We start from the raw sequence: 9,426 nt of genomic DNA on the forward strand, positions 1-9,426 counted from the left end.
TCAAGCCAAGCGTAGAGGCTCATGCCTATAATCCTAACTACTCAGGAGGCTGAGATCTGAGGATCACAGTTTGAAGGCAGCCAGGGGCAGGAAAGTCTGTGAGACTCTTATCTCCAATAAACTACTCAGAAGAGAAACAAACAAACAACAAACAGAAGTAGCTCAAATGCTAGAGGTGCTAGCCTTGAGTATAGGACAGTGCCAAGACCCTGAGTTCAAGTCCCAGGACCAGGGGGAAAAAATACTCTTCAAGCTGGGTACTGATGATGTAATCTTAGCTCCTCAGGAGGCCGAGAGCTAAGGATGGAGTCTGGGAGGCAGCCCAGGCAGATCAATCCAGACTACACTTATCTCCAGTTAACAAAACAAGAAAAAAAAACAAGAAGTAGAACTGTGGCTCAAGTGGTAGCAGAGTACCAGCCATGAACAAAAAAGTTAAAGGAGAGAGCCCTGGCCCTGAGTTCAAACCCCAGTATCAGCATACACACAAAATAATAATCTCCAAACTTGGATGGATTGTTTTTGGTGTGTGCGTAAGTGTGCATGTATGCTTATCATTATATACTGATAGTAAAAAAAAAAATGTGGAGAGCATAGAGTAAGAGGTCAAGAAGCCTGGTTCAAGATAGAGCTGTAACTACTCTTCTGGGTAACTTGAACAGAGCCGTGAGCTTTTGAAGATATAAAACTTTATGGTGTACATCAGAAGAAAATTCCAGAAAGGTGGGGGAAAAAAACTGGCCCTAATTCTTGTTCTATTTTCTACTCTGCCGCAATAATAACTTTCTAAGGGACAAGTACCCAGGATTAATTCTATTCAGAGGTACTAACAGAAATAACACCTTTCTTCCATATCTTAGGAAGCGTTAACTCCACTAAGCCACATGACTCTAGAATTATATGAACACAGTTTTTTTTTTAAATCATCAAAGTTTGCATGAACGACCCTGTTTGCTTTTCATGAACCCTTGAGCCAAGAATGTCAAGGTTCAAATCAATATTGAATTTAATACTTACAAGAACAAGGAAGTTTCAAGCTCATAAACTGGATTTATAGTGTCAAGTGTCAACAGTTTTCCCAAGAGACTAGCTGACGGGCTCCGCTGTCATCCTGTGCTTGTAAATCTACCTCATGTCTTCAGAGGCGACATAGGAGGCACAAGGAACAAGATGACTTTGCACTGTAATTAAGAATGGAAGAGCCAGAAAACTGCGGTCTGATCCATCAAAAATCCACAGATAGTCAAGAACTGAGTCCTTCCATTACCTAGAAGTCTCAACAGAATGGGAAAGGATGCCTGAACGACCCCCTGCCCTCGAAAGGCCACTTCTACCTCATTTCCTCATGACTCTATGGACTGGATTTCTCTCAGCACTTTGAGGACACTGAGGAGTGAGAAAACACTGGGCACCATGACAAAGCCTTGCAGGGAGGGGGAAACTGAGGTGTCAAGAATGTTCTCTGGAAACTGAGATCCATGGAATTAGTGGGCATTAAATAGAGAGGAAGGTGTGGATGGCAGACAGAATAATATTTGGTCAAAGACAATGTGAGCAGGGAGCTGGGCAAGTCAAAGAGCTGCCTGAGACTACAGCAATGACCAGTGAAAGGAGCACAAGGCAAAACCGGGAAGTTGAATCCTACAGAGAACTTTGATCTCCACCCACAGATCATGGAGAAGCCATAAAAGGCATTATGCAAGGTAAGACTTGCCTTTTGAAAAGATCCCTCTAGTTATGGACACCGATTTAGATTTCTTTTGTTTCTTCTTTAACTTTTATTTCATCTTTTATTGTACAGAATATATTTGAAGGGCTGTCAATGTGGCTTAGTGGTAGAGTGCTTTCCTAGCATGCATGAAGAAGCCCTGGGTTCAATTCCTCAGTACCACATAAACAGAAAAAGCCAGAAGTGGCACTGTGGCTCAAGAATACATTTTAAAACTCTTTTCTTAGCCAGGTATTGGTGGCTCATACTGATAATCCTAGCTGATCAGGATGTTACATCTGAGGATCAAAGTTTGAATCCAACCCAAGCAGACTCTTATCTGCAATTAACTACCAAAAAGCTAGAAGTAAAACTGTGGTTCAAGTGGTAGAGTACCACATTGTACATTGAGATGTTTCTACCTATGCATTCAATATACACTGATCAAATTTACCCCATCTATTAGTTTCTTGTGCTCCTTACTCCTCTTGTATTTTCCTCTTTAAGATATTTTGGCAGCACTAGGGTTTGAGCTCAGAGCATCATGCTTGATGGGCAGGCCCTCTACCATTTGAGCCATACTCCTTTTCTCTTCAGTTTGTTTTCAGTTTTGTTTTTGTTTTTTAAGTTAGTGTTTCACACTTTTGCCAGGGCTGGCTTCAGACCATGATCCTCCTACCTCTGCCTCCTACCTCTGCCAAGCAGCTGGGATATAAGATTACCACCATACCTGGCCAGTTTCATTATTATTTGGGGGAGGGGGGGAGGGTCCAGTCATGGGGCCTGAACTCTGGGCCTGGGTGCTGTCCCTCAGCTCTTCAGCTCAAGGCTAATGCTCTACCACTTGAGCCACAAAGCCACTTCCAGCTTTTTTCTTTTAGCTTATGTGGTGCTGAGGAATCGAACCCAGGGCCTCATGCATGCAAGGCAAGCGCCCTACCACTGAGCCACCTCCCCAGACCCTAGTTTCATTATTGTTAACAGATTTCATTTTGCTATTTCCATGCCTACATACAATGTGCTTTGATCAATTCATCTCCCTATTCTTTCCTTTTTCTTTCTCTTCTGGCTCATTATGTATCTATAAACACATGGTTATCTACAGGTGTGGATTCTATACATGGAAGAAAACATGCGATATTTGTATTTCTGGATCTGGCTGGTTTCACTTACCATGATAATCTCCACTTCCACCTACTTTTTTTGAAAATGATACTTCGTTCTTCTTTATGTCTAAAAACTATCAGTTTGTGTATGTCTGTGTGTGTGTGTGTGTGTGTGTGTGTGTGTGTGTGTGTGTGTGTGCATGCATGCATGCATGCCACATTTCTTTATCTACATAGACAGACACACCAAGGCACATTATACCACTTGGCTATTGTGAACAGCTCTGCTCTGAAGATGTGTGTGCAGGTGTTTCTATTGCTCCCTGATTTGTATTCCTGTAGATTTCTGGCCAATTTGTATGGTAGTTCTACTTTTAACTTTTGCTAAGTTTCCATACTGATTTCCATGGTGGCTACACTAATTTACATTCCCACTACAGTCTCACTATGTAGCCTAAGTTAGCCTCAAACTCAGAATCCTCCTACCTCCGCCTCGCCAGTGCTTAATGTGCAAAGAACTACAGGGAGGCCGGAGACGGCTAGAGCCTCCCCACCCCCTATCCATGGTAAATTTGAGCCCCATCTAATTCCAGTGGGCCAAGAAACATTTTCCAGTCCATTATTTTAATCCCACCTGGTCTTTCTGGATCTTACTGTCACATATACACACACAAATCTCATATCCAAAAATAGTGCTGAATAAAGAGAGACTTTTTTTTTCCTGGCTTAGCAAATCTAGAGTTTCTCTACCGCATAAAGTTTAAGTAGACATCCTTCCCATCCAAGAGTTCTTGTCCTGAGACCACAAGACCTGCTCATCACATGGGACATCGTTGAGAATTCAATGAGAGATAAAGCATATACTCAAGAATGCTGGGGAAATTTTACCACAAGGTTATTGAACTTTTACTCTTTATTTCCTACTTGCTGCACTTTTTGTGTAATATAGGTATAGTTTTCCCCTATCTCACAAAGACTCACCATTTAGGTTCCAAGTAACTCTGAGGCAGAGAACTGCTATGCATTTTAGTTTTAAATTTTAGTGCATACATTTCTCAAGCTATTGAATGGAGAAGGAAAGAAGAAAAGAGGAAGACTACTAGGACACAGCAGAACACAGGAAAAAAAATAGTCCCACAAAGTTTCTAATGTCCTACTCTTAAAAACCTGTGGAAGTGTTAGGTTACATACACAGGGGAGCCAAACCTGAAGATTAATTAAGGTTACCCATCAGCTGGTCTTGAGATAATTATTAGGAAGATACAATTTAATCCTAACAATCCCTAGAAATAGAAAGGGGGGCTAAAATATGACAATAGGAAAAAGAAAAGAATGAGAAGGACTTAGCCCAACATTGCTTGTTTAGAATATGGAGGAAGGAACCACAAGACAAGGGATACAAGCAGCCTCTTAGAAGTTGATTCTTCCCATTGAGCCTCGGGAAAGAATGCAGCCCAGCTGACACCTTGATTTTAGTTCATGAAGAACCATTTTAGATTTCTTTACCTCAGAATTATGAGATGACAAATTTGTACTTTTCACAAATCTTTAAATAGGTAATTTACTCCTCCCATGAGAAGAAACTAATACCAATGCACTGTTTTAGAAGAGGCAATATACATCTTATAGATAAACTTTAAAGATCACCTAAATTTGAATCCTGATTCCACATTCAACAGGTAAAGGAGCAATAGAGCTATGGTTTGCACGTGAATCGTCTGTGCCAGAACTCATGTTGAGGCTTAATGCTCCAGGTGTGGTAGACTTTTCATTGCTTTGACAAATACCTAAGAAAATCAAGGTAAGGGAAAAAAGATCAGTTCAGGCCCCTGATCTCAGAGGTTTCTGTCTGAGTTCATTGCTTTGGGCAAGCAGAGCTGCTCACCTTGTAGCAGCCAAGAAGCAGAGAGAGAGGAGCACAGGATAAGATACAGCTTTCCAGGGTACGCCCACACCAATCCACTTCCTTCACTAAGCCCCACCCCCTACTTTCCACTCCCTCCTAATAATTTACCCATCCGACCTGCTCAGTGGCTTGTGCTTGTAATCTCTGCTCCCTAGGAGGTGGGATGGGAACACTGTGGTTCGGGGTCAATTCTGGCAGAAGTTAGTAAAATCCTATCTCAAAGAACAAAACAGGTGGGGGCATAATTCCAGCGATTTGGAAGACAGAATGCAAGAGAAAAGTCAGCCTGAACAAAAAGCTTTTGAGATTCCCATTCAACCCACTGGGTTGAACTCTCCTTCTGAGAGGAGGAAGAGATGGATGGGAGGAAGGGGCAGGGTGACTTGCCTTTGCTGGTTATGAATGTTCTGTTCTCAAACCTGAGTGTCTCTTGCTGGAGTATGACGTTACTTTGGAATGATCATTAGGCTATGTACACTTCTGTTTTGTTTTGTTTTTTTCTCATGGTTTTCCTTTTATAATTTCCACCTAACTTCAAATGTTTTTTTAAAGCTTGAAATAAATGTATATATAATAATTTTTTAAAATTACTCATTGGTTCAAAACTTGAGTCCTTATCCCATCCCAAAGGGATGGTGAAATCAGCTCTGAAATCCCTGGCTTCAACATTCCAATACTTTGCCTGTTTTCTATAATCATAAAACAGAGACTGAAAATGCCCCCTACCTGATAGACTTGCCAGGCAGATCACACACAGGAGGAGTGCCACGTTGTCTGTAGAATGCTCAGGGCTTAGGCAAGGCCAGTGGTATTATTGCAAGAAGAAAGGACATTTCTGAGATGTGAGTGTCCATGAACAGTCTACAGGCAAGACCTCAGCTTCTAGTGCTACATTTTTTTTCTTCTAGGGAAAACTCAAAAAATAAAAATGCTATATAAGTATTAAAGAAGAAATGCAGGGAAGGGTTGCAAGCTGAGATGAGGGGTCCTAGTTAGTCAGTAATCCCTCCCAGAGTCTGAGAGATCATTCAGGGAAAGTGTCAGTTCAAGGATTGACCAATTCCTTGGTTGCCTTAACATGTTCATTCAAGGTCCCAATATCAGCTATTCACGATGATTAAGAAAAACAACAACAACTTAAAACCTATTCCTAAAGTCTCAACTATTGGTGTGGCTTTAGCATGCGCCTACTATCTTTTATGAGAAAATACGATGTTTCTATTTGGTTGTTATTATTCATCAGGAGGGCAGAACATATAAGGGAATATTCCAAGTCTTCCATCCTTGTAGGCAGCATAGCATACAATCTTTTTTGGAAGTTTCACTAGAATAGTGACAGGAAGATAAAAAGTAGGCAAAGGGGCTAGGAAGGTGGCTCAGTGGTAGAGTGCTTGCCTTGCATGCATGAGGCCCTGGGTTTGATTCCTCAGAACCACATAAGCAGAAAAAGCAGAAAGTGGCCCTGTGGCTCAAATGGTAGAGTGCTAGCCTTGAGCTGAAGAGCTGAGGGACAGCGCCCAGGCCCAGAGTTCAGGCCCCACAACCAACCCCCCCCCCCGCCAAAAAAAGTAGGCAAAGTCCAGCACAGTGCTCAGGCCCTCCTCCTTCATGGTATGGACATCACTAAATACACTTCCATGATAAATGCCAAGAACACTCATTTCTCAAGAACTTTAAAAGTAGAACCCTTCGTCTCTGTGTGGAATCTGTAAAGGGTCTTCTATATTTAGAAACTATCTGGCACACTAGAAACTCACTTGATAAATATAGAACTCATAAGAGTTGTTCTTGTTTTTTGAAAAGAAGGTTCTCATCTGCTTCTTTTACCTTTACCATATGCTTGGGAAGAAGAAGAGAGATAGAGAGATAGGTAGATAGTGATAAATAGAGAAAGAGAAAGAAGAGAGAAAGAGAGGGAGGAAGGGATGGAAGGGGGAAGGAGATAGGGAGATACAGAGAGAGAGAGAGAGAAGAGAGGAAGGAAGACAGAATCCATGCCAGTAAGTAAATTTACTTCAATGGTTTGAAAAAGAAAAGGTTGCTTTTTCCAGAGACACTAAGCAGTCTCCTTTGTCATGACACCAGAAGATGATGAAAATGGACATCACCAGGAAAGCAAGAAAGACTGGATCCGTGTGAACTCTCTAGATACAGTTGACATCCGCATCCTGAGTAAAACCAGACTTCCTGCTGAAGCACGATGAGAGCAGACTGGGCACATTGTCTCCTGCAGAAGCACTTCCTCCTCACGCTGCACAGATAACAGCTCCCCATTCTGCAGAGCAGTGCTCACTGTACCAGTATACCCCAACAACCAACAGACGTTAGCACCTAAAGAACGTCCTTATGGCTTTCACTTTACAATTTCACAGTCAGTGTCTACAGCATCCATCAAAATTAGCAAGAAAAAATAGGGCATTTGACATGAATCTACAAAGCTTCTCTTAGAGCTACCGAGAACTGGAAACAACTTTTTAGGAAGGACTCCAATGAACGTGTGAATAATGAGAGAGACAGAAAGAATAGGCTCTAGAAAGGTGAACAGATGTGAATTTTGCTCCTTTGAATTGTTCAGGCGGTAAGGCAGAAACAATCATATTACCCTTGGATGCACCTGCAATCTTAAAGTAACCCATGTGGAGTGACACTGACAACTAGACTTGGATAACTTCTAAAGGATTCAAGTGTGATGGTAACTTGAACTGTTTCATATGAACTTTCTAAGGACTCTGACATTTTACAGTGGAGGAATCATTTAAGGAATCCCAAAACAGACTGCATACATTTGTATGCCAGCAGTTGAAACATCATTTGGTTTTTTCCTTCAGGTACTGGAAAACAGCCATGAAATAAACTTCAACAAAAACCATTAATGAAATTACCAACTACAGTAGGTACTTCTCCCCAAAATAAACTGGACAGTGTTTCCAAACCAGGAAACTAGCCTTGTCCTACTGATATCCATTTGTTTTTGTGTCTAGCAGAGAACAGGGAATGATTAGTTACTCTACCACAAAGCTTTATCACCAAGTATCACATACCTTCAAAGACCCTGGGCCCATGGTTTTTCTAAAGCAACCTTCAAGAATCAGCAGGATAAAAAGATATCCACATCCGCCCTTTCTCCCACAGTCCCAGACTTGACTTTCTTCCTTTGCTTTCCATGTCCAATTAGGTATCAAGATTTTTCCTGACAGCACCTCCTGAGTTAACCTCCTTCCTCTGCATTGCTGTGATGACCTGTTATAGAGCCATCCTGCAATTACCATCATTGCCGATACCCTGGCTGGATCAATCTTCCATGCCTGTTCCATGCCTGTAATCCTAGCTATGCAGGAGGCTGTGACCTAAGGATCACAATTCGAAATGAGCCTGAGCAGGTAAGTTTGTGAAACTCTTATCTCCAATTAACCACATAAAAGCCAGAAATGGAGCTGTGGCTCAAGTGGTAGCTTGCTATCCTTGAGCAAAAAAGCTCAAGGTCAGTGTCAGGCCCTGAGTTCAAGCACTAGGCCTGACACACATACACACACGCATGCACGCACGCACACGCGCACACACATGTACACAGAGAGAACAAGTAAAACTGCAGAATTCTCCTACTAAGAAACTTTCTTCAGTTCTTTGTTCAATCAATAAAACTAATTTTGTAAGAAGCCCCCCTGTATCTGTTCTCCAATCTCCAGAATTATTACAGCACAACTGATGCTGTTACCTCGATTCCTCAACCCATAGTAAAGTCCGAACAAAATTATATACCTCAATGTGGTCATTGTTGAATACTTCCTCCCTATTTCTTTCTTCAGGCAGTGTGGCTTACAGCTACTTCCCGTGGCTGGGGACTCAACTTCATGACTCAGTTGTGATGAGCAGTGGAGGCATGGCATTTTCAAGACTACCCACTACAAGGGCCCTGAGGCTGTCTCCATGCTCTTCTAGTCTGGAATCACTGGCTGTGGGAGGAGCCAGTGCTCAAGGTGTAAGGCACTCAGCTCTACACAGAGCTCCACAAGGCGAGGAAGTAGAGCTTCCTGTGTCGGAGCAGAGGCCTCCTCCCATCCACCATCTTGGAAGTGACTTCCCCAGCCCTCGAATAACAGCTGCCCTGCTGAATGCTTGACTGCTATCCCAGAAGAAACTCAAGCCAGGGCTTAAAGCTAAGTGTCTCTTGAATTCTTGACACATGGAGACAATCAATAAATGCTTGCTGTTTTAGGCTGCTAAGTTGTGGGGTGATTTGTTATACAGCAGAAGGTAACTCACACACTAGGCTACACATTCCTACTGACTCTTCTGGAAATGCTCCATGGTTTCCCACATTTGTAATAATTAGTATATGCCTAGGATAATCCTAGCAGATCACAGTAGCTCAATAGCTATGTACATATGACCATATAAAATGATGCTAAAGCAGAAATGAACTCCAAGAGATGGAAAAAAAAGGGTGTGAATGTATGTGTGTGCAATAATACTGTATGGATCAGAAAAATCAACTAGTAAGTATGGTTTAGAATTAAAAATGAAAAGCTGGGGTCAGTGGCTCATGCCTGTAATCTTAGCTACTCAGGAGGCAGAGCTGAGGATCACGGTTCAAAGCCAGCCCAGGCAGGAAAGTCCATGAGACTCTTATCTCCAAAAAACTGGAAGTGGAGCTGTGGCTCAAGTGGTAGAGTGCTATCCTTGAGCTGAAGAGCTGAGGGACAGCG

The 9,426-nt window shown here is 42.2% G+C and overlaps 1 long non-coding RNA gene across 1 annotated transcript; it reads left to right on the forward strand.

Annotated features, from left to right (window-relative positions):
* The first annotated feature begins 1,156 nt into the window (after positions 1–1,156).
* LOC105983694 lies at positions 1,157–8,944 on the forward strand. The gene is made up of 2 exons (XR_001174953.1): positions 1,157–1,703; positions 8,531–8,944. It is a non-coding gene; the product is annotated as an uncharacterized LOC105983694 (long non-coding RNA).
* The last annotated feature ends 482 nt before the right edge of the window (positions 8,945–9,426 follow it).

The sequence above is a fragment of the Dipodomys ordii genome, unplaced genomic scaffold, assembly GCF_000151885.1.
Source record: "Dipodomys ordii isolate 6190 unplaced genomic scaffold, Dord_2.0 Scaffold20, whole genome shotgun sequence".
NCBI classification, from domain to species: domain Eukaryota; kingdom Metazoa; phylum Chordata; class Mammalia; order Rodentia; family Heteromyidae; genus Dipodomys; species Dipodomys ordii.